The sequence below is a fragment of the Emydura macquarii genome, unplaced genomic scaffold, assembly GCF_026122565.2.
Source record: "Emydura macquarii macquarii isolate MOO-44397 ecotype Brisbane River unplaced genomic scaffold, CSIRO-AGI_Emac_v2 contig_3114, whole genome shotgun sequence".
NCBI lineage: Eukaryota > Metazoa > Chordata > Testudines > Chelidae > Emydura > Emydura macquarii.
The window spans coordinates 4,567,790-4,593,627 of NW_027133251.1; positions in this window are offsets into that span (position 1 = coordinate 4,567,790).

The window sequence follows — 25,838 nt, forward strand, 5'->3', positions numbered from 1 at the left end:
AATTAATTAATGATTGTGAAGCACTTGGAGATCCTTAATGAGAGGTGCTATCTAAATGCAAATTATTATTATTCTGCAATAGCACCGTACCTCTGCCACACCATCAATAAGAAGCAGCAAAAGCTGGAATGATCCTTGATGAAAATGACTCTTCTTAATTCTCAGACAAAGTTGATGCAGTGAGGTGTTACTAAACCTGAGTGATTTTTCTAGGATTTTTTTTTTTTTGAGCGCTCATTAGTAATTAATTTTTTTCCTTAAACAAGATGAGGTCTTCTTTGCATAAGAATGAACTGCCAGTTATCTGGGGAGTGGAAGGAGTCTTTGTTAGTATTCCTCAGTAAATAACCTAGACTAGGATTTTCTTACCAGATTCTGTGGCTAGGCTGACACCCTGAGACCTGGGTTTAATCCTTGCTTCGCCCCAGGCTGCCGATGTGATCTTGGACAAGTCACATAAGGCTTGTCCACATGCACAGTTAGTGTACAGCAAGCTGGGGTGAAAATTTACAGCACACTAGCTGTCTCTGTAGACTCTGCTTCTAAGCACTAAAACTTCCCTAGCATGCTTTGAAATGGCCTTTGGTCAATGTGCGTTGGGGAAATGCATAGTAGCAGGGTCCATCAAGACAGTTAGTGCACAGAATGTCAGTGTGCTGTTGATTTATTCCCCGGCTTGCCATGTGTTAACTGTTGGCCTGGACAAATCCTCTCTGTGCCTCAGTTCCCCATCTGTTCATAAGAGGTAATGGTACTTCTCAACGTCATAAGGGTGTCATGAGAATAAATGTATTAAAGATTGTGAGGGACTCGGATACTCTGAATATGCGGGTCACTTGAGATAGGATGTTAAATGCTCCACTTTACATTTCAACAGGAGTTGTGCATCCATCTCCCTCGGTCTCTTTGAAAGTCCCAGTCTTTGTAGTCAGCTGATGTTTCAGACTGGAATACAATGGTCATACTTCCAAAACAAGTGGGTCCAAATCTTACCCTCACCTGTGAACATCTCCGATCTTTGACATGTTCAAAAGCCAGGCCTGGAGCTTAAATGAGAAAATGTCCCCTAATTTTACAATGGGCTCAGAGAAAAGTATAACAAGATCCACTGGCTGAAAATTGAAGCTAGACAAATTCAGACTGGAAAGAAGGCATAAAGAGTAATTAACCATTGGGACAATTTACCAAGGGTCATGGAGGATTCTCCATCACTGGCAATTTTTAAATAAAGATTGGATTTTTTCCCTAAAATATATGTTCTAGTTTGAAGAGGAATTATTTTGGGAAAGTTCTATGACCTGTGTTATACAGGAAGTCAGACTAGATGATCAGTGATCCCTTCTGACATTGGGATCTATGAATCCATACCTGAACATCTCTAAATATTGGAGATTTGCAGGTTTACATCTGCATTTAGATTTTGCAACTTGAACCCATTTCTGTACCTAGTTATGCCAAGACCCCAAACAAATCAGGGCCCCATATGCACTGTATATACACATAGTAAGAGACAGTCTCGGCCCTCAAGAAAATAATTGAAAAAGACAAGACAGGGGAGTGGTATTATCTCCATATTACAGAGCGAAAATTGTGGCACAAAGAGATTAAGGTCCAGACTTATAAAGGTATTTAAGTGCTGCTGCGCTCAGTGTTGCAACACCTAACTGATTTAGATGCCTAAATCTCTTTGAAAACGAGATTTAGGCACTTAGGAGTCTAAATTCCATTGTTTGTTGATGGAATTTTGACTCAAGTGCCTAAATCCCCTTTGAAAATGAAAGTTGGGCTTCTAAATCAGTTAAGCAATTGGGACACTGAGCACTGCAGCACCTAAACACCTTTAAAATGTGGGCCCAAGTGACTTGCTCAAGGTCACACAGGAAACTTGACAGAACCGAGAATTAAACCCACTGGCCCAGTCCAACATCTTAACCAGAAGGCCAGCCTGCCTCTCTAGAAGAGGAGACTAAGCAAACCTGCCGACTGGGGATCTAATGGCCAGTGCCCCGGGGAAAACCCTTATTACTGTGATCCTGATTGTGTGAGTTGATTTGGAAAGGAGTCCAATCCCCTCTCAGCCCTTGTAAGAATTGCATTTCAGCTGGTAGGAACTTCATGCGTGTATGTTCTTCTAGAAAAGTCCAACACAATTTATCAGAGAGGCGAAGGACTTCTGAACGACCCTACAAAAATTAATAAAAAATGTATTTGCCATTGCTATTCAGTTCTTTAAGGATGGTTCAGAAAACCTACATGGTTTTGTTAAATGATGCAGGCTTTTAGAGTGGAATCGCCTACATATGAATTTAGGTATCCAACTTTAGGCATCCATATCTGAGAGATTTTTATTTTGTTACCAAATTACCCCTTGACACAACACAGTCCTATCTGTGCACATTAATCCTGACTTGCAAAGTACCTCAGTTCGTTTCATGCTGGGACCCTGCTTATGAAGGAACTCTCAGTTGGGCTGAATTCTTTTTGAACATAGAGATTGTTCCATCGTATTGACAAATGCCTACTGGAATATAGGATGAGGTGAGACCATGCAACTCATTTTCATCTGTGCCCTACTCATACAGTAAGCATTCATTTGAAAAGATGTCTTGGAAATACAGTAGCTTGCTCATTATTTTCTGTTATCTACTACGTGACCTGACTGCTCCAGTTCTTCTGTTTTACTCTCAGACCCGTTGTTGTTAACCATTATAGCATTTTTTTCCTTCAGTTGTTTTCATTTGAAGCTATAATAGGCACTTATTCTGAGCACTGTACCACCTAAGGAATGTCTTTGGAAAGATGTATATATATATGGTGTTGATGGAGGTTACTGAATTTCTACCTATCTCAAAATAAGGAAACAACTATTACAGAATCAGACGTTCCTTGATACACTCTTGACCTGGATTTGATGCAGAATTACTGGGTGAAATTCTATGGGCTGCAGTGGTTAGAAGGTAAGAATAGATTATTATAATGAGCCCTTCTGGCCTTAAATTTATACATGTATATCACAGATATAAAATACGTATTAAATCACCATTACCCAATCAGAGCAAGATTATCCCCTATGGTATTTTCTCCAGTGTTCTGTCGGAGTCCAGTTTTAAATGGTTGACATGGCTACCGCTGTATCTTATGTGGGGGGGGGGGGGGGGTGGGGGGATTAATAAAACCAAGTAACTTAAAAAAATATTTAAAGCAAAGCAATGTCATTTACAATGGTTTAGTGGGATTCAAACCACACTTAGGGTTGGTTTGTTTCCCATTTGATCTAGTTTGAAATCATGCCATGCAATGGGGAAAGAGAACCTCCAGCCCATGGTTTAATCATGGTTTTGACCCCACTGTCATTTCTGGATTCCTTTCTACCCAACTGGAACAATGGCACATGGAAAAACATCTGGTAGGTTGCTGTTCCCCAGTTCTAAGTCCTCTACACCCAGGACTCTAAGCAACCCGGGAGAGGATGGGCAATCAGGTCAATGGGGAGACAAAAGGAGGCAGGCACTCAGTTCAGTTTCTACCACTCAGTTCACGCTGGAGGAGCCTATGCTATTTCCCCCCTTCTAATAAAACTCAATAGTCCATGCACCAAGATATCTAATATTCCCATTTCTTTTCCTCAGTCTCTCTAAAGGCCATTCCCAGGGACAGTGAGCGAGTCAGCAGGCAAATCCAATAGTCCTGTGGGGAAGGTAAACCCTGCTAGAGGACCATGATTATAAGGAGGTGCCATATCTAGCAAGAATACCAGAAAGATGGGGGGGAGAGAAGGGCGTTATAAAGGGTCCAGTCAGAGGAAGACAATATTCTCAATGCCTGCTCCAGCAATCCTCAAAATACTGCTGCATTTGCTGCTCTAGAAAGGGGCCAGGGACTCAGTCATTATATATGGAGTGATAGATCAAGTGACAATGTTGAGGTAGAATCTGGAGCCCTCTCCAGGAGCTGGAGTTACAGGAGTTTCTCCTTCTTCGATGTCACTAACCCTTTACAAATTCCCTTTCCTTATGTATCTTAGTCTCTTAATCAAGAGTTTCCTGTTTCATAGACTTCCCTTGTTTACTTTCCAAAGTGTGTGTGACCTCCCAAGTTCCTTGGGGTCCACCCTTAATTTAGAAAGGGCTCACGCTGTCTCATAATTGTGCTGAGGGCATAAAATCCCTCACATCATTTCCTCTTAACCATCTTTTTTGCAAACCTCAGAGATAAGGAAAGCTTATTCCATTTTCTTAATAATTCTGACTCCCTCTAGTATATATACACACTTCAGATATAAAAGCTGAACAGGACAGTAGGAATATAGAATATAATACACACACATACAGTGGTAATACCTTCCCTTCTCAGATTACTCCTCTGACTTCCTTTCATCATCCATCTCAGATCCAAATTGCTAGGCCTCTTCATCAAACCTCAGGATGCACAACTCTCTTCCAGTCCCACTTACATCTATGCCCTCTTTTCTTGTTAATCCTCCCTTTACCCCTGTCTCTCTGCCTTGTTGGAACAGTCATAAGCCCCTTCATATCCTACTCACACTCACCTCTTCATGCCTTCTCCTTCACCACACCCAGAATACCCTTAATAAACTGATCCACAAAGCCACCCTCCTTTTGCTTTTTTAAATCACTCTTGAAGATCCATTAAGGGCTCAATTCACCTCCAATTAAAGTCAGTGGAAGATTTTCCATTGGATTGTAATGGGAGTTGATTTAGGTCCATATCTAATGAGAGAACCATTCATCTATGGGGAGGGAAGGGGTCACATCTTGGAAGACAGAGGAGTCAGGACACTGGAATTTAAGCTGGTGTGATGGAGTATACAGGCCACACTGGATCAGAAGGAGTTAATGAGAGCCATTGGGCTCAATCAGACCTGGCCTGCTACACCTGCAAGAGGTGTCAAACTGGGAGGGAGGAGTTAAAAGGGCTGAACCTGGCTCAGCTGGGGGCTGACCGGGAAGGAGGGCAGATGGCTGCCAGGCAGGCAGGCAGGCAGGCAGGCAGGCAGGCTCGCTCGCTCGCTCGCTCTCTCTCCATGTGAGAAGCCAGCCTAGAGTCACGGAGTGGAGTGGAGTGGAGTGGAGTGGAGTGGAGTTGTTGGCAGTGCAAGCCTCCCTGAAGGAAGGAAAGAAAAAGACAAGCAGGCCTGCCTGCAATAGGAACCCCAAGGCAGTTTGGAAGGAAAGCTGAGGGAAGGGAAACTCCAGGGTTCTCCAGGCTGGCACAGAGGTTTGCAAGAAGCAGGAAGATTCCTGCTGGGTCAGGGACTGTCCTGCCAGGGGAATGGAGAAAACTCCCCTGCAGCAGAACCAGCTGGATGGCTGAAAGCACTAAGAAGCTTGTAGAAGAGGTCTAAAGAAAGTGATGTGTTACACAGTGAGCCTGGCAAGAAGCTGAAGGAAAGGCCTAAGGCAAACTGACGTGGGAAGTGGTCCAGGGAGGCAGCAAGGGATCAGTGTGGCCCAGCCTTAACTGCTTATTAAAGGGTCCCTGGACCAGAACTCAGGAGGAAAGGCCTGGTTCCCCTAGTGGCTATTGGGGAAAGTGGGGAGGAAATGGACTGACAAGGCATATGGGCTGTTGAACTCCTGCCTCTGGTATCAGGAGTAAGGACTAGTGAGTCTGGAGTTGGACCAAAGGCCCAGTGCGAGGGCCACAAATTATTATTTGTTAGATTGTTGTTTTATCCTGAAAAGGGTGTGATCTGGCCACAGGGCTGAACTGGCAGGGCTGGAACAGCTGTTTGCAAGAGGCACCAAATGAGGGGTACATGCTATGTCATGCCAAGCCAAGCCACAAGGGGGCATGTCAGCTGAGAAGTCAAACTCTTAAAACTGGTGAGTGTAGTTGGGGGAAGAAAAATGGGTTGAAAGGTGAAGGATGGGGATTGCATAATACATATGTATCTTCCTTTACTTATATCTTGTAGGGTGCGGCTGGTTTCACAACCTGTCTCATTTAATATCTTCATTTATGATCTGGAAGAGGGACTAAACTGTGCACCCATGTAATTTGCTAAATTGGAATGCGCTGCAAAGATAATTGTGTGCGTGTGTGTGCACACCTGTGCACACCCAGGTATGCCCCATCCATAGAGGATGTGGCTCAATTTTAAATCAAAAGGCTGGCACTTAAAAAGCAGGAGTCCTACAGGTTAGCTCTGAAGGGCCCCGAACAAAATCCCAGGTGTTGTCTAATATGGCAGTCATCACACAAACACAAGTGTGGATATGGGAGTGTTACAAAGGAGGGGCAGTTGGAACTGGGTGCAGAATACAGCAACATGAGATAAAATGGTGAAAATTCAAGGTAACTCCAGGAGGCATGGGAAACAGAAATGTTGGCCTTGTGGTGCCTGATAGTCACACCTGAGCACTGAGGTGGCATGAAGTTACACTGGGAACTCTAAGAAGGAATATGCCACATGGATTGCTCCTGAAAGTCCCAGACAGTGAGCCTGGTGCATCAGCCCTTCTCTATGCCTGGCTGGCTGTACTAGCCAGTGGTGGTGAGAATGACAGGGCCACACAAGGGATGGAAAACCATCCCACCCAGAGTTAATGATAGGGTGTAATGTCAAGAAGTTGAGTTTTCCGCCCTCTCTGCATGGGCAAAGGGTATAGGAGTGGCAAGAGCAGTCTGCATAGAGTCCATGTGCCTATGCACTTGTTCCTGGCCCCCTGCTGCTATCCTTGCTCTCCATGTCAGTCTGACTCCAGCAGGCTTCCCCTATAGTCAGCCCCTAAAAGAGGCAGCAGAAGAGTCAGAGACAGGATGGGGTGGCTTCCACATTATGGAAAAGAGGTGGCACATAGAGGAAAATACAACCCCAAGCTTTGTTTAACTCCTCCTTGGGGTGAAGTCACCACTCGTCACCACCCACTGGCACTTTTTGGTCATATAGTCCACCTTAGAGCTAAAGTCCCCACACATCGAGCCATCAAATCTGAGGTCAGAAGGGGGCATTGCCGGCCACGGACTAGCAGCAGCCACGCAGGTATTTGTGATTAACATGGACGCACTAGATCAGTAATATCCATGTGGAGGATTTAGACACCAAGAATAAAGCTGTACAATGTGGCCATGGGCGTTCAGTGCAATGGGCCTCTGCAGGTGAAGAGTGTTGTTGTTGTTGCTGGAGTCCTCACTGATTTCAGGGGTTGTGAATGGTGCTTCAGTTGCCCCCACCTACTCATAGCTTCCCAAGTCTATGGGAAGCTGACAGCAGAGTCAGTGGCAGCAGGGATATCATGCCATCAAAGTTACTGGCCTCCCAATCTTCCCCTTCTACGTTTCCTCTCTTGATGTCTGTTGGGTTTTCATCTGTGCAAACTCAGGAGAAGATTTGGCCCTAGGAGTCTTGCAACAAACCCTCAAGATAAGTAATGGTGTGGCAGCTGCTTGAATGGTTCTGTCATTATTGCTTGAATATGTTCTGTGGATAAACAGAGGCCTTCGGTCCCCGGGGCTTTAATCTGACAACTTTCAGGGAGCACCGAAACAATTCACTTAACATTAAAACAAACAATGCACCACTGCTTCAATTGATAAGTTGTGTCATTTGCACAAGGAGAATGGATACTCAATATACAGGGGTGACAATATTAAATGTGCATTAAACAGTCACTGTCCCACAGTTCTATCATGTGAGATATCCCCAGATATTGTAGGATTACATCATTGAAAAAAATTACTGTTATTGACCTGCATTCAATCCCTGTGAGAGGAAGTGTTGGGTTCAGAGTTCGGGAGACTGGCTGCCTGTTTATTCACAGAATAGGTACAGTGTGGGCTGCAGAAACACTAGGGTCACTCATGCATCCAGCAGGCCTCAGTGGTGATCTGGACAGCCACCTTTTAAGGAGTCGGCAGGACGTTCCTTCTTCATGACACCTTCAAGCTTCATCCGTTCTGACAAAACCAAGGGGACAATGGAAAGAAAAGTGCTGTTATACCACTTTCAGCCATGAGGGGGCATGAATGCACGCTTCGGTATCCCTGTAGCATAAGAAGGTCTCACTAGCTTTAACGTATTTCTCCATACAAGACCCTGTACAATAGTACAGTGCTGTTACCCCCATTTCACAGAGGGGAACTGAAGGAAAGAGAGGTTAAGTGACTCCCAAAGTCAGACAGGAAGCCCGGACTAGGGGTCCCCTACGTCCCAACCTACAGCCCTACCTCTGGACCATCCTTAATCTCTGAATTTGAATGGGAGTTAGGCACGTAACTCCATGCTAAACTCCCTCTCCCATTACCAGTTATATGATAAGCAGCACTCCATCCCTTGATAACATTGTTTCACAGAGAGAAACTAGGTAATTAGGTTCTTGTGGAAAATCCCATGGTGTTTCATGATAAGCAGAGCTGTTCAGATTAGCTACTTTTTGTTTGGGGGGAAAAACGGACTGGGAAAAGTGAAACTGGTGATTTGTGTAAAATAAATAAACTGGGATTATGTTCTCCATAATCTGTTTAATTCTACCATGACATTCCCCCATACTTTGCAAAATTTTCATTTGTTTTGGAAAATCCATGGAAAAGTGTCAGTTCTTAGAGAGGTTGGAAGTGATGACTCCCCTCTATTTTAGCCAGAATCATATACTTTTTTAGCAGACGAGACATCTCTTCTCATTGGCAAAATGGAAATGGAGGAATTGCTAACGGGAGGGAGTTTTTCAGAAGCATTCAGCATTGGCCTAACTCTGCTCTCATTAAAGCCAACGGTAAAACTCTCACTGACTTCAGTGGGAGCACGGTTAGGCCACCAATGTGTGCTTTTGAAAATCCCATTGAAAAACTAATGTAGGCTCAGTTTAGGGGATCTCTCCTCCTTGGAAATGTCCACAGGCTGATTCTGGTCTTACACACTTACCCCACAAGAACCTTCCCAGTCTTTGTGGTGGTACTGGCATGGCTGGAAAAAATTAGCAGATATTCTGGTGGTTAGAAGGCCTGGTGTAGTTTAAGATGTCTACCTTCAATTTGGAAATTCCCATTAGTACAATGTGAACCCAAAACTCCTAGTGTATCCCTGATCTCCACCCCTGGTCCTGCAAACACTTATAGAGGACAACTCACACTACTAAAGCTTTTCACATGCATAAGATTTTGCAAGATTGCTCCTTTTAGTATGAATGACTATATTCACAGATGTAAGTAGGGTGACAATAGGATAGCAAATGTGAAAAATGGAGACAAGAGGTTGGAGGGGGGTGGTAATAGATGCCTATAAAAGACAAAGCCCTGAATATAGGGACAGTCTCTATAAAATCAGGACGTCTGGGCACCCTAGATGTAAGCACTGCACTCAGTAGTAAGCATATGCAGGATTGGGTCCTTAATGAGATTCACCCATCAGGTGCTGTAGCTCCTGTCTAAAAACCTGTCTGATGACACACATTGCATGCTATAAGTTCTCAACCCAACTAACCTCTCCTTATATAGACTTGGAGGACTGAGGGGTCACAAAACAAGTACTTACTGATGATAAAAATGCAGCTAGACCTTCAATCCCATAGAAAATCAGAAAGTTCAAATCATTGTACAGCTGCTAAAAATAATACATCCTGTCACACTGAGCTCTTAAGAGAGCACTGACTTTAATTTTTAAAAGTAATGTTTGATGAGTAAGAGCAAAATAATTAGAAATATTTAATGCAAGAAAACATCTGGAAATTGAAATTCTTTCCGGCTTACATTTGCCAGTACAGAGATGATTTGTTAGACATGTTGCACACTCTCTCAGTATGATAGCAACTAAAGTGGCTTAAAATTGGATTCATTTATAAAACTGGACACTATTAATATCACTCCCTGCATGACGGTAATTCATTTCATTCAAATCTGTCTGTGCAGCAGTAGGGGCTCTATTCCTTATATTCAGATTGCAGTCCTAATTAAGTATTCATTACAGAATACATATTTTGTTCATTTAAGACAAAATAGCAAACATTTATGTGCCATATTAAACCTGTTTACCATTGGGCCTATGTATTAATAATAGACTCCGCTGTACATAGTGACATACACTCAATGGTCAGAAATAAACTTGGTCCAAAACCAGAACCTCAGATCCAAGCCCATTGAAATATCTGCAGGAGAAAGTGTTTTAATTTGAATGCTTGGATCCAAACTCATCCCTAAAACTCTGATGTGGCTTATTATTCTGGTTCTAGTTTGGATGCACCCAAAATTTCATGAGAAGATCCTACAAGAAATTGGCTCCATCAAATAAAAATATACACGTCATCCCTAGGCTTGAATCACTTTCAGTCCTGAGCCCCCAAATACCATCCTTTATTATGGTTTTCTGTAGCACACATCACTGTAATATCTAAGTCCTTCCTGACTGAACTGGTTGCATGGCAAAGTCCCAAGGGGAATTAATAAGTTTTTCATGCTCTTCTCTCTTCTTGGTACCTGAGCCTGATCTTGATCCAGACTCACCATCAGCTCCTTGACTAGTAAGAGAAAAATAATAAGAAATATTTAATGCAGGAAAACATCTTGAAATTGAAATTCTTTCCGGCTCCTTGACCCATCTCTAGAGTGAATGAAGCCAGGTATAGAAAGCAAGTGCCTTTATTAGAAGAATTTGTAACCTGGGGATCAAGACCATGGTGGCCTTTTCATATTATTAAATTGGAGGCTGGATCCAAGTAGCTAGAAGGTGGGGTCCTGACATGGAAAAGGTGAAGAAACACTGCTGTTGATTTAAAAAATGTCCAGGGGTTTACAACAGTGCTATGCAAATCTATGGAAAAATGTTTTACTTAAGATGGGTGAATGCATCAAAGGAAAAAAAATATTTGTGACTGTACTTGCAAAAGAAAATCACTGATTCCCTTCACTGATATTCACAACTTCTTTAGTCTGCTGATTTGTGAAGATTTCTACTGATCAGATCATTTAATGAAAGTGTCACAAGAACTAGGGGGAAGTTCTTTTTACTATTTGCACAAGAGATGCAAACAGTTGCAAATGTCTGATCATTTGCAACCAGACAAAGGAACTCCTCTTTATAAAGCTTAGCTCACCCAATCAGGAACCACAAAACAATATCATGTTACTTAGGGGACCAGTCATGCAGTTTGAATGAAAACTAATAGCATACGCACAGAGTGAGCAGCCCGTGAACAATGTAGAGGTTAAATTCTTTCACAAAGCAACTTGATAAACAATTGTAAATAATGAACAAGTTTATAAAACTCACATTTTAATAGCTAATCCGGGGGGGGAAGGGGAGGGGGAGGTGGAGGAAGGCCTAAATTCACACCAAAAATTTTAAATAAATAATTTGACCACTTCTAGTTCCAAAAGAAGCTTCCTATGTGAAAGAAAAACTGATACGTTTTGGTTCTTTGTTCCTCAGAAAAAAAATGTAGCAGCACATTTCATCAGTGTGGTTTGGCAAGCTTTTATCCACTGTTTTGGAAAGAGGGTAAATAAGAAGAGAAGGAATGAGAAAATTGTCTGGGGTGTTTTCATCTGTCAGAACTACAGGTAGTTAGAAGAAACTAAGTGAAGGAAACTTTAAAGTGTACATCAGGAGAAAATGTCCTGAGACTGAATACTGTGAAGTAGATTAACCAACGAAGTGGTGGATGCTCCATGACTGGAATGACTTAAAACTGAACTGGACAAATACTACAAAATAATCCTACATTGGGAGGGAGGATGGAAAAATATGAGCTAAAAATAAAACTGGTCAGGAAATGTTTCTCCTCCACTGAAAAATTAATCATTTCAGTACAAAAATGGAAAACCAAAGTTTTTGGGTGAAACATAAATTTTTGATGAAAGCAATTGAGACCCTTGAAAATGTTAATGTAATCAAGGACTCAGTTTTCCATCAAATAAAGTTTCAATGGAAAAAAATTGACAAAAACTACCTAATAGTCATTTTTAGCTCTAATTTCTATTATTCTGCTGGCAAAACAACCGAACAACAACAACAAATGATGCAACAACAACCAAACAATAATAAAACAAAACAAACAAAAGAACCCCAGAGGTCTGGTTTGGTTTCACCAGCTAAAATCTCCCTTTGTGAAAATGATTATGAAATTTACATTGTGAAGGGAAACTGGCAAATCTCAGAGAAAGTGGCTGAGATTTTCCAAAGTGAAACTGCTGGGTAATTCCCCAAGTGAAAAATGTGAAGTTTTGGTCATCTTTCTAATCTGCACATGGGAGAGTGTTTGGAATGATATCAATACTACCAAGAGACAAAAAGGGTCAGTTCATTTCCTGTAAGCACGTCAAAGTTCAGCTTTTTGCTGTGATGCAGCCCCACACTCTGGATCTTAGAAGATAGCTGAGTGTTTCATTCCCTTTAATGATTTTTTAGTATCTTTGTGTTTTTCTAGGTTTTATTGTTTTTTTTCCCCTTCCTTTTACACATTTTCTGCAAGAAGCCATGAGCCTGTCTCTGATCCTAGTTCCTCTGCTGTAGCCCAAGAGTAACTCCCCTGAAGTCAGCTGAATTACAACAGATCAAAACCTGAAGGTTAAGTGAGATCAGAAGTAGTCTCTATGTTTTTGAGGACACTATACACACTAGCGTGTGTGTGTGTATGGGTGTTTGCTTACCTTCCTGTCAATGAACACTATAAGAGGAGTAAATTCAGAAGAACACTGGCAGTGGTTCCAGTAGATGTAGCCTCCTACGTTCCACCAATTTCCCTCATTCACTGTAATCTGACTATTTTTATGGCAGTTGTCACTGCGCGGTGCTGCTACACATATTCTTTCAAGTTCTTCTTTTAGTGGGCAAGCAAGTTTGGACTCTAGGGAAGACATAATGTGGTGTTCTTGTTTTTGAGCTGTGCAAGATTTTGGTGGATGGAGCTGTGTGTGATCAGCAGAAGAGTTTGCTCTCTGCCTTGAGCTCTGATTAGAGTTCTTTCCTGAGGTAGAGTTGACTGGGCTGGGCTGAGACTTTTTCCCTAGAAGGGTGGTGAAGCACTGGAATGAGTTGCCTGGAGAGGTGGTGGAATCTCCATCTTTGGAGATTTTTAAGGTGTGGCTTGACAAAGCCCTGGCTGGGATGATTTAGTTGGGGTTGGTCCTGCTTTGAGCAGGGGGTTGGACTAGATACCTCCTGAGGTCCTTTCCAAACCTCATCTTCTATGATTCTATGATTCCTGAAAGGAGGGATTGTCCTGCATGGTGTCTGATCACCTCTGCTCCAGGACTGGTATATATGTGAAAATAAAGCAAGTTATGCTTAGTGTAATTCAGATTCCATGTCACTGATTTTTCCTCCTTTTGGGAAGCCAATCTGCAAGACTCCAGACAGTGCTGCTGCTTCTCGGAGGGGCAGCCCTGCTGTCAGAATGGGGCAGTGGTGTCACAAGAGGGGACCAACAGTCACAGAAATTACGTCACATGTATTACAGCAGCATTTCATGCCTTTTATTATGAAGTGCATCATAAACAAAACCAGTGAGATGCAGCCATATATAAAATACAAGGGCTGCAGCCAGGTGGGTATGTGTGCTGCAGCAGGACAGTGCAAACTGTAACTCAGCTGTCCAGGAATGGATGGGGTGGAAAATATGGCGAGGACATGGGGACAAATCTTTACCCTTGGTAGAGGGGCTCAGTCCAATGCAGTGGAGAGGGGACTGCAAGCTCTGGGGTTTGAACCATGGTTTTGATACTGAGACTGCACACTGAGGATTGTGAGGATTCAGTAGTTAAGTCCATAAGAAGGGCTGGCTAGAAGACAGGAATTCTCTTATGCAAAGGATTCTGGGATTATGAAATCCAGCCTCGTTCTGAATTGGCACAAAACCTGAAAACTTCAAAATTTCTCCTTGAAGTAAAATTGTGGAAGGGAAAAAAAAAGGGATGTGTCAAAACAGATTTTGACTTTGAAAAAATGTTGTTATAGTATAATACAAAATAAAAATGTTTCAAATTCAAGTCATTTAGAAAAACAAAACAAAAAGGAAAACATTTAATTCTGAAAAGATCAAAATGGGATGTTTTGACCTTTTCAGAACCTTTTCCCCCAGGATTTTTCTCCTCCATAACATTTCAGCAAAACTGATACAATTTTGTGAAGTGTCCAGATTTCACCAGAACTGCGTTCTCATGACAGAAGACAGTTCAGCAATTTTTTCCAATCAGCTTTATCCATAAAGCACATTGAAGAGGAAACATTACTTGACTTCTAAGTATTATTGCTAGGTGTGTGAAAAGCAATGCGGTCTCTTTGCTATCCATACTCAGCAGACATAACTACAGAAATACGATAACATGTCCGAAGAGAGCTGCCCATGGTTCAGCCAAGAGTTGGACAGAGAACTGACTGCCCTTCTGGACAGTTCTCAAAGGTGTTTTTTACAATCCATGTACAGGTTCTACATGTGCCTTAGAATTGCTGAGAGAAAGGAAGTTGTTGGGTATGAACAGCTACACACATCAAAATGGTAGAGAAGGTCTGTAAAAAAGAAAACAGTATAAACTCAGCTGGATGGATGCAATAAAAGTAGATTGTTATACTTAATATCTTTCTCAAGTGAGATGTCTGGGAACCTCAGTTTTTCATTTGAAAGACACACAGATAGTGAACTGCATGGAACTCAGTTTATAACTCATAGTAGATGATCCTACTGAGATTTAAGCCAGGAAGATCAGCTATTTCAAACCTGATGCCTAGATCTTTCTGATAGGAGGGACGAATACTGGAAAAAAAAAAAAAAGCCTAATTGACACTTGCATTGGGGATGCATATGGCATATTATCACTATTGTCAACTCTTTGCTTGGTAGGGTGACCAGATAGTGAGTATGAAAAATTGGAATAGGGGCTAGGGGATAATAGGCACCTATATAAGATAAGGCCCCAAATATCAGGACTCTCCTTATAAAATTGGTACATCTGGTCACCCTATTGCATGGATCTGTGGAAGATCAGCATGGTGTTCAGTTACAGAATATGCCATGGAGATCTACTGTGACAATAGAAAGTCTATGATGTGAATGGCAAACATTGTTTCTTTTTTTTTTTTTTTTTTGCCCTTGATCTGTACCTTTAAACATAGGAATGTGAAGAAAATTTTCCAGGCTATTCAATTTATAGTAGGCAGAATGAGCTAGAAAAATGTCCTAGTTATTGCAAACCTGGGGAAAAAAGGGTATGGTTTGAATATGACTGAAGAAAAAGGAGGGCACACACACTCGCTGGAGAGAAGAGATGTTACAGTGCTTAGCAATAACGGTTAGTCTCATTTTCTGACAAACTGGTATAGAATATAATCACAATGTGAGCTCCATAATTAAAGCAAAGATAGCAGTGACATTTTTATTGTATATTTCAACTGCTGAAATTCCTTTAAAAAAAGAAACTCGTACAGAAACTATTCATTTTTGCAGGCAGGAACAACCCAGCTAGTGGAACTCTTAATTGCATGTAGCACCATGCCAGGAAAAACTCCCATACAGAGAAAACACTTGTTAAGTAGTGATGGGAAAATTCAAACAGTTCGGTTCAGAAGCTTGCATGCTTATCTCAACTAGGGAAAACTGGGTTAACACCTCCTCGAAACCTCATGGAGGTCAATAGGCCTCTGTCCATTGACTTGATTTGAAGAAGCCACAGTTAACCAAAGCAGGGTGAAAACTGTGTTATGAGGCCTGCTGTCATGCTATTTCCAGCCCAGTTTTGCTAATCATGGGATGTTTCAGTTGTGGTTCTCTGCCAAGTAACACTCCTTCTCTCAGTCTGGGAAGCAGCAAAAGGTTGGCAGCTCAGAGTGGCAGAAGCTGCTGAAAGAAAGGACATCCTGCCATAGAACTTGAAAGAGGCAGCTTCCTGTCATATGCTGAAAAGGAATGGGGAAATTGAGGCACAGATGAATTAAGTGATTTGCCTTATATCATATGGCAGATCAGTGTCAGGAACAGCATCGAGGACCCCTATTCAGTGGACAACACTGTCTCTCAACTAAACACATCTCTTTGGTCCATATTTATTACAAGGTGTCAGTTTCCAAAGCTCAGTTTGGTTAAAAACACTGTGAAGATACCTTTTGTCATGATGATTACTTACCTCCACTTCACTTGCTTTCTGAAATCAGGAGATACGTAGGTATTGGACAGCTAAATAAAATATAGTTAGAGGGCCGGATTCTCAGCTGCTGTACAATTAGCTTAGCTCAGCTGCTTTCTGTGAAGCTAAATTAATTTAGACCACCTGAAAATCTGACAAAAAAAGTTCATCCAACTTTTTGAGCCTCCAAAATAGCTTCAGCTTTTCTCTGAGAGATTTTTACTGCTATTCAAGCCAGTTCTTATTTTATCTGAACTGGTTCTTCCATCCTTAAAACCCCTTGAGAAAATTCCCCGATAAAAGAATAAATCTGTCATATGAATTGATTTACTGCACAGCAAGATCATGCTTTTAAGATGTCTCTATTATAGGAAAATTAATTTTTCAAGCTACTTAACACAGTTCTAGTAAAAACCTTCCACCCCATGGAGTGCAATGAGTAACATTAACTGTGCACGCACAGTATGAAGTTTATCAATTTTTGCTTTGTTTACTTTCTTCACAGAACATTTCTGGATAAGATCATTGACAGTGGATTGAAACTCCCTAGAAGTGCCACCTAAAAATAAAATAAAATATTCTTTGCACCCCAAATTTGAGTCAAGGTGGAAGAAATGTAATTGAAGTCAGCTGCTTAAAATGGCATTTAAAAATCAATTTGGGAGGGGGGCCTTCAAAGTCTGGTGTTTCAGCAGTCAGTGAAGACCCGCTCAGTCGATCCAGAAATCGACGTATTAAGACCACCTTCTCAAGTGGCATAGCGCTGCATTGACGGGAACGCGGTTCCCGTTGGCACAGTGAAGTAAAGACGGCGCGCAGAACAGAAGCAGAGAAGTCAACGGGAGTTACACAAGTTTTTTGCGTAGCTTGCGTAACTCCGGTCGACGGCCGCTAAATCTCCGAGGTAAGTAAAGACAAGCCCTCAGTTCAGGGATAGTATTGTGTGGTGGGTAGGACACTAGACCACAAGATAGGAAGGTTGGGTTCTGTGCCAGGTCCACCAGTGCTTTGGGATATTTCCCTGTGCTTAACCCTCCCACATATTTTCTCTCTTGTATAGGCCAACAATCTTACACACATTTTTTTCACATGCTTAACTTTACTTACATATTCTGAGTAGTACCATGAGTGATAGAACTGAAGGAAATGGTAGAATTATCAATTATAATGCAGAAAAGACAGACGTGGTCAATGAATATTTTTTTCTGTATTTGGTGGCGGGGAAGAGATGATGTAGTTATATCATGATAACACTATTTCCATTCCACTGGCATCTCAGAAGGATGTTAAACAGCAGCTACTAAAATTAGACATTTTGAAATCAGCAGGTCTGAATAACTTGAATCCAAGAGTTTTAAAAGAAGAGTCTGATGAGTTTGCTGGACCATTAATGTTATTTTCTCAATAAATCTGGGAACACTGGAGAAGTCACAGAACAATGAAAGACAGCTAATGTTGTGACAATATTTAAAAAGGGTAAATGGTTTGTACTAGGCAATTATAGGCCCTTCGGTCTGATATTGATCGCAGGCAAGGTAATACAGTGGTTGATACCAGACTTGATTAATAAAGAATTAAAGGAGGGTAGTATAATTAATGACAATCAACATGGGTTTATGGAAAATGATCCTGTCAAATGAACTTGATATCTTTTTTGATGAGATTACAAGTTTGGTTGATACATGTAATAGTATTGATGACATGCAGTTAGATTTCTATAAGGCATTTGAATTTGGTACCGCACAGCATTTTGATTAAAAAAACTAGAATGAGATAAAATTACCATGGAATACATTAAATAGATTAAAAACTGACTAACTGACGGATCTCAAAATGTAACTGTAAACAGGGAATGGCCTTAAGCTATTTAATATTTTTATCAATGACCTGGAAGAAAAGATGAAATCATCAGTGATCAAGTTTGTAAATGACATAAAAACTGGGGGAGTGGTAAATAAAGAAGAGGGACAGCTCACTAATTGATTGATCCAGATGGCTTTATTAACTGGACACAAGCAAACAATTTGTATTCTAGCTGTATTAAATGTAAATGTATACATCTGGGAACAAGAATATAGGCCAAGCTTACGTGATGGGGGACTCTAGCCTGGGAAGCAGTGAGTCTGAAAAAAGATTTGGGGAATGATGGATAATCACCTGAACTTGAGCTCCCAGTGTGATGCTGTGGCCAGAAGGGCTAGTGTGATCCTTGAATGCATGAACAGGGGGATCTCAAGTAAGAGTAGAGAGATTACTTTGCCTCTATATTTGGCATTGGTGTGACCGCTGCTGGAATATTGTGTCCAGTTCTGGTGACTACAATTCAAGAAGATGTTTATAAATTGGAGGGGAGTCAGAGAAGAGCCATGAGAATGATTGAACAATTAGAAAACAAGCCTTATACTTGATAAACTCAAGGAGCTCGATCTATTAGTTTAAGAAAGGTTGAGAGGTGACTTAACTACCATCTATAAGAATCTAGATGGGAAATAAATATTTAATAATGGGTGCTTCAGTCTAGTAGAAAAAAGGCTGGAAGTTGAATCTAGACAACTTCAGACTGGAAATAAAGCATAAATATTTAACAGTGAGAATAATTAACCACTGAAACGATTTACCAACATTTGTGATGGATTTTTCATCACTGACGATTTTTAAATGAACCTTGGATTCCCCCCCCTAAAAGACAGGCTCTGGGAATTATTTTGGAGAAGGTCTCTGGCCTGTATTATATAGGAGCTCAGACTAGATGATTACAATGGTCCCTTCTGGAAGCTACAAATATATGAATTCACATTATGTAAAGCTAAGTATATGATTAAGTCTTTGCTGTACTGGAGCCTGAGCATATAAGATGGTCAGGGAAGGAATTTCACTAACTGCATGTTTGTACAGAGCCCAGCACGATGTGGTTCTGAGCTTGTTTGGGGTGTCCAAGCGTTACTGGAACATAAATAGTAAAATAATAGTTTGCTGAAGCACCTAAACGTTCAGGGGCCAGAGTCTTAGCTGGTGCAAATCAGCTCGGCTCTGTTGACATCAATAAAGTTATGCTGATTTGCATCAGCTGAGCATCTGGCTCCTGCAGATGACTGTTTAAACAATCTGCCCCGCACAGCTAGGCTGGAAACCTCAGCAGGGCAGACTGTCTCAGGAGGCTTCTAATAATACTAGTTGGGTCAGAGAAACCCTTAGATATGGATGCTGTATAAATATTTTTGTCTGACCGACAGCAGTGCTGGGAGGGCAGCATTTGCGCAGTGTTTTAGTGGGGTTAGCAGCCGTGCAGAAGTGGAAGCAAATGAGGCTTCATCAGCAATTATGAATTGCTGGTTCCCCAAACAGACTCTGACTCACCTGAAAAGTGATTAGGCATAATAGATCACTTATTCAGCAGGGACAGGTTATTTCCTCCAGAGCAGGAATAATTCTAGGTAAAACTCCATGGATTGTCTGGCCAGAATCTTAGAGTAGGTGATCCCTGCTGGCCTTCAGATCTAGGAGTTGTCACCATCTGATACATTCAGGTGGTAGCAGCTGGAAAGCCACTGGGTCACATTTCTCCTTGGTGTAACTCCATTGATTTCCAAGCCCCCACGCTTCAGCACACACTTACATCCCAATGGAGCTTCCCTCAGTGGGACTTGAGGCTTAAATTATATTCTGAAGTGGGGCCGGTGAGGGGGGATGCACACCTGGCACAGGAGAAGAAAGGGTTGAGGAGCAGCTCCTGGGCTCAGGTGGCCCCACCCTGCTGCCCTTGCAAAGTATCACAGGAGGGAGGCAGAGCTTAAAAACAGAAGCAGAGCGGCTCAGAAAGAGGCAGGACGTGGAAGGGAGCAGCCCTGTGCGCTGAAGGTCTTGGAAAAGAGCATCCCAGGAGCTCTTGGTTCCTGGCCTTTGGAGATGTTTGATCTGACCATGCATGCGAAGGAGGGAAAGGGGACCTCTGAAGGTCAGAAATTTTAGTTCTGTCTTTGGTTCTTTATCTTACCCTTTGGAAGCAATCAGGGGAGGTAGCTGCATATCGCCCCAAGGTGAAAGTCTTAGCTGTCTATTATTGGGCCCTGGATTGGAGACTGGTTGAGTGGGTGGACCCAGGCTCCCGCACTAGCCCTTAGGAGGGGACAATGACAGAAGTCTATTTCTTGGTGGAGGAACCTAGTTGGGGAAGACCCTGAAGGTGCAAGGGCCCAGATCTTAAGATCCCAACCCAAGGGGGATTTCCTGAAGCTCTTGCTGACTTCTGAAGGCTTCCACAGTATTGGACTCTGCATGTGTATCCTGAAAAGGGTGGACTCCAGTGTGTGACCTGAGTCACTAAAAGGACAAACCTCCCACACAGCAAAACTATAGCGAGAAAAGGAAAGGCCCAGGAAGAAGACAACCTGCCACACCCGGGCATGATCTCTTGGTGGCAGTGCAGTTAAGTGTTCCCTATCACAGGGCTTGGGTGATTTTAGTGGCATGGACACCGCCTTGACTTCTATGCATTTACACCAGGCATGAACTGGACCTAGTACTTTTACCATAAATAAGAAACCGGAAGTGACGTCTGATTGCTGGTGAGTGGGAACAAGGTGATCCCCTTATCTCCTGAATGTCAACATCATGCTGTGTATAATTATTTTAAAATACGGTCAGTGGTTTTTGCACTATGTTAATCCCTACAAAATTAATAAAGTATGCTTCCACTGCTGCTAAATTAGCAGTACCGTTCACCTAATAAATTATGTTTTGCTGGCTTGGTTTTATGGGCAAAGTAATAAACTGCAGTCTTCAAAAGCAGGTTGATACAGTACAAGACAAACCTTTACAAGTTTCCACTTAGATTCTAGTCAGAAATACTAAATCAGAGATTATTTTTAGATTAAAGACCATATGGTAGACAATAGAGACTTTGAAAAACACTGTTCTGATGATTGCATTCTGGTGCTATTTTCATATTCTGACCTACATGTGCAAGATATTCGCTTGTCAGTTATGGGTGGAGAGAGGGAGTGTGTGTGTGTTCCAAAAATGCAAGGTGCTGTTAATCTACTGTGATTTATTAGTCTTCATCAGAGCTTAAATCCTCTCTTCTCCTCCACTACTGAGTCAGAACAGGAGAAAATACTTCTGGCTTATGATTTTGCTTTTCAGTTCTTTTTGCCACCTTCAAATTTAATGGTTCTAGATCAGATGCTATGGATACAAAAGAAAGAAGAAGAAAATACTTGTAATCATTCTTGCCTTTTCACCAGAATAGATTATATATTTTTAATTTAAAGAATACGTTCTACGGCAAAACCTTGCTTGTACTTTAACAAGATGAAAATATCCTGTTATCAAGACACAAGAAAAAGTGATGCTTTTTACTTAAGTGATTGATAACTCTTTATATTTATCTATAAATAAAATAAGCTATTTAATGATTAGTGAATACTGACAAGTTCCAAGTTCAGATTTGGTTGAGAATAATGATCTCATCACTTGTGTCTCAGTTTTTCATGCCTGGTTTCTAGTTACAATGCTAAATCCATATTTAGGCACCTGAATAGACTTCGCCCAATTTTCAGAGGTGCTGAATACCTGCAACTCTCAGACCTTGATTTAGGAAAGCATCCCTATTCTGGAAAGCACTTTAAAGTTTTCTTAATATTAACCCTGTGCTTTAATCACAATCCCCAATGGGACTAACTGATATTCTTAGCTGGGTCTTCATTGATTTCCATGACAGCCATAATTGCCCAAAACCCCAAACCCATTCTTGTAAGGTGCCTAAATGTGTTTAAGATCCTTTATTTAGGCATCTGGGTTTGAACATTTTGCCCTTTATCCAAAGTTTATAAGAAATATCTGAACCTCTTCTCCAAAACTGGTTTGGACTGCTTTCAGTTCAACTGGACAAAACAGAAAAAATAATTGATAACTATTTTTCTGGATTCCATCTGGTGCGTCAGCTAAATGAAAAGTAGCTGGTGAAAAGAGCTACCTGAACATACTAGGAAGTTCAAATAAATGTGCATGAAAATGACCCCACCAGAACCACTTACCTGATCTTTGATGATTCCTCATCCAAACCCCTCCCCGCAATCCAAATGTTGAGATCCAGATACAAGGGGAACCAAACCAAATGTGTCTTTGCTGTTTGTAAAAAAAAAAAAATTGATCCTGACTACCAACGTATAGCAAAAAGGAAACCAAAACCATCCTCAGGTTTGGTTCATCTCCAATTCTGGTTTGCTTTGAATCCTGACTGAAGGCACAGCCAGCCTTTGGGCCCAGCTCTCACAGACGTCAGTGGAGTCACTCCAGATTGACACCAGTGTAACTGAGATCATAATTTGGTTCTTTGTTTTTTAAAAGTTAATTTTTTAGCTCTTCTCCTTGTTAAAAGAGTTATGGAAATATAAATTAATGTGTTTTGATTGCTAATGTTGAAAAGAACAGGCAGCTTGGCTTGACTACTGTAGCAGAAGTCACAGAAATGTAAAGACACACACACACATACATGCAAGTCTGGTGTAGTAAAGAGTCACTTTTGTTCGGTGAGTATTCCTGAATACTAGCCTCAGACATATTAGATGACCTCCTGAGGTCCCTTCCAACCCTAATCTTCTATGATTCTATGAAATGGCAAAATATCTGTGTTCCATGAATGTCATGGTTGTGCCTATATCTCTTGTAGGGGGAACTTTCTGTTCTATGAGAAAAATATTATCTTTTGATAATGCAACATGCAAGGCTTTCTTCCTTTTTATATTAAAAAAAAAATCTGCTTGCTGGAGCCTACATTCCAGATCCATTAATCTTATACGCTTCCCACACTGAAAGTTCATGGTAGTCTCATATTTTATATAGTCTCTGTAAATGTAACCCCCATAACCTCTTGGTGATGTAAAAAAATGTCAAGTTGTTATTATACCAAGTCAAAAATTAGCTCTGAATGATAGATGGACCTGGCCCATACATCTGAAGTCCCTGAAATTTGGTGGTGGGAAAAATGTGAATCTAGACATTAGCAAACATCTCTTATCTTGATAGCTAGCTAGACAATGAGGACTTTGAATTTCCTTTGTAGTGCAAAAATGAGTGCAGCCATGCCACACACTCAGTGCACTTTCTTAGCACACGCACGAACAAGGCTTAACAACCTTTTGTTTGATGTCACTTCGAAAGTTACACCCGTCAGGAAAGGTTGTATTGATTTCATTTTCTTTGCACTTTCACACCATCAGCTGTATGGATAGAATAGCCTCCTGCAGCTGCTGGCAACACAACCAGTGAAGAAAAGAAGAAATATGTTTTGCTACTTCCAAAAAGTTCTCCTCCACCATGTTTCTCGAAATGTGAACCTGGCTTCCTGGAAGAGAGTCAGTTTCTTCCAGGGGAGATTCCATGAAGTCCCACATGGAGGGTTTTTGTTTTGTTTTGTTTTGTTTTTTTGTGGTGGGAGTGAAGCAAAGGGTACCAGACAGAGAAGAAGGATTATTTTGCTTGCCTTCTTAATAAAACTGGTTAAATAGTGTATGATTTTTCTCTTTTTCTTCTCTTTTCTCTCTCTTGTTTTCTTTTATATATTGAAAAAATGTGTGGAGTTCACTAAGGCAGAGAATTTTCAGAATTAAGCCCCCTAAAGTAGGGAACCTAAGTCCCTATTTAAGGGTCAGATTTTCAAAAGAGTCTATGTGATTTATGAGCACAGGACCATTAACTTTCAATGAGACATGCTCCTTAGGCACTTTGGAAAATCCCACCCCCAGATAGATAAATAAGTTAACTGGGTTTCCAAAGTGCTGAGAACTCAGCAGCTTTCACTCAAGTCAATGGCATTTGTTGGATGGCTGAATTTCTTGTGAAAATCAGGTTTTTTTGGCACCCTAAATATGGTCTTAGGAGTGTAACTTTAAGCATCCAGTTCTGAAAGTCTTGGTCAAAGATTCTTGAGATCATATTGTGTATTATTTGTGAGTATTTGGATAACTGCCATGGTAAAACTGTTAGTAAATCCCCAAAATACCATACCTTTGAGCATAAAGGAATATATATCTGACACTTCAGACCAGACACTAGAGCAGAGGTTCCCAGCCTGTAGCCCACAGGCCAAAAGTGGCCTGCAGGGGCTTTCAGAGTGGCCTGCCGCTCCCCTCCCACTGGCTGCAGAAGGGAGCTGCTGCATAAGGACCCGGGCTGAGCATGTTGCCCTAGGGCCACAAGACCGGTGCAGGCTTCTTGCTGCAGTCAAGGGGATGGGAGACCAGCGCTCCCCTTCTCCTGGCTGTAGCAGGCAGCATGGCAAAGCGCTCTGCCTGGATCCCTAGGCCCTGGGTTCCCTGCTGGAGTCAGAGGGAGGAAAGCACTGATCTCCCATCACCTTTGCTGCAGAAGGGAGCCACTGTCTAGGGACCCTAGTGGCGTGCATGGGGCTACAGGATGCGTGTGGTTTCCCTGCTACAGCCAGGGAGATGGGAGATCAGCAAGGAGGGAGGCAGCCTGCTCGCTGAACTCCTTCCGTCTGGCTGCAGTTGTGCGGTGGGGGGGAAGGGGCTGTTGACAGAGACTGGTGGCCCTTCACGGTTGTAAAAATGATATCTTGGCCCTGAAGCCAAAAAGGTTGGGAATCACTGCACCAGAGTGTTATTTTGCTCTTCTTGTGTTCATTTCTTTTCTTGCTTAAAAGGTTTCAGTCATCCAATCAGTGAGCAAAATGTCACAAGATGACATAGGGGATTTGCCACATAATATGGATAGCACATAGTCAAAGCAAACAGTTCATGAACGGCCCATAGGCAGAAAATTATTTGTCCAAATTGTTTGTTCTAATACATATCACAAATGCATTGAGTGAGAATCAGGATTGCTTTGTGATAGGTTCACTAACCGAAAAAGGAGCTAAATTCATAATGCAGACATTCAGATACCACAGCTGTGGGTGTGGTATGAGAATGTCGATTAGAGAAATGGATGGCTAGAATATTAAAAAAATATTATTCGTAACAGAACTCTATTGCTTTGTCAATTTCATTTATGATTCAAAAAACCCTGAACCATCCATCTATTGCTCACTAAACATTCTACAGATTATTCAGATTTGGTGAGTCCTAAATGGGGATAAGTCAGTAGGGAAAAGAAATGAACGTGCCGGCTCAGTCCGTATATTTTGGTCTGTGCTGGGGAGTGCAAGGCTCGGTATCAAGTTATTAATGAATGATGCAATGTATGCATGGTTGTGACTATGAACTCACTTCAATAGACCCATTCTGAACTGTTTAAGTGTGACGGCTGCCCTCTTAGTCAACACACTGGTGGCTGAGCTATGGCCCTCCCGAACTAAACTGCTCGAGGGAAGGAGCCAAGGCTCTAAAGCTGGGTTGTTGTACCAACTCAGATCCTCTGGATCAACACAGAGTGGACTGACCGCATTCACCAGTAGGCCACATATGCATCCAGCAAGAGTCTGGTGCCACAAAAATAATCAGCTATGTGCAGACCCCTGAACAATCTCAGCATGAGTGGTGTGATCATGCGGTTAATAATATCTGTGCCTTCTTCCCAAACAATCTGCATCCTGGATGCTTTCGCAGACATCACAGGGAAGGAATACAACCCTTTACAAACTTCTGAAAAGGAGGCCAATGGAGCTATGGTGAAAAATGAACTTCACTTGATTGCAAAGATATTTCAGATATTGCTCTCATTCTAGAAGTGCAAAGGGGTGGAACCCAAGTTTACCCAGCAGTTTGTGGCTTTCACCAGCCTAGAGGAGACAATGGAATTACTCTAGA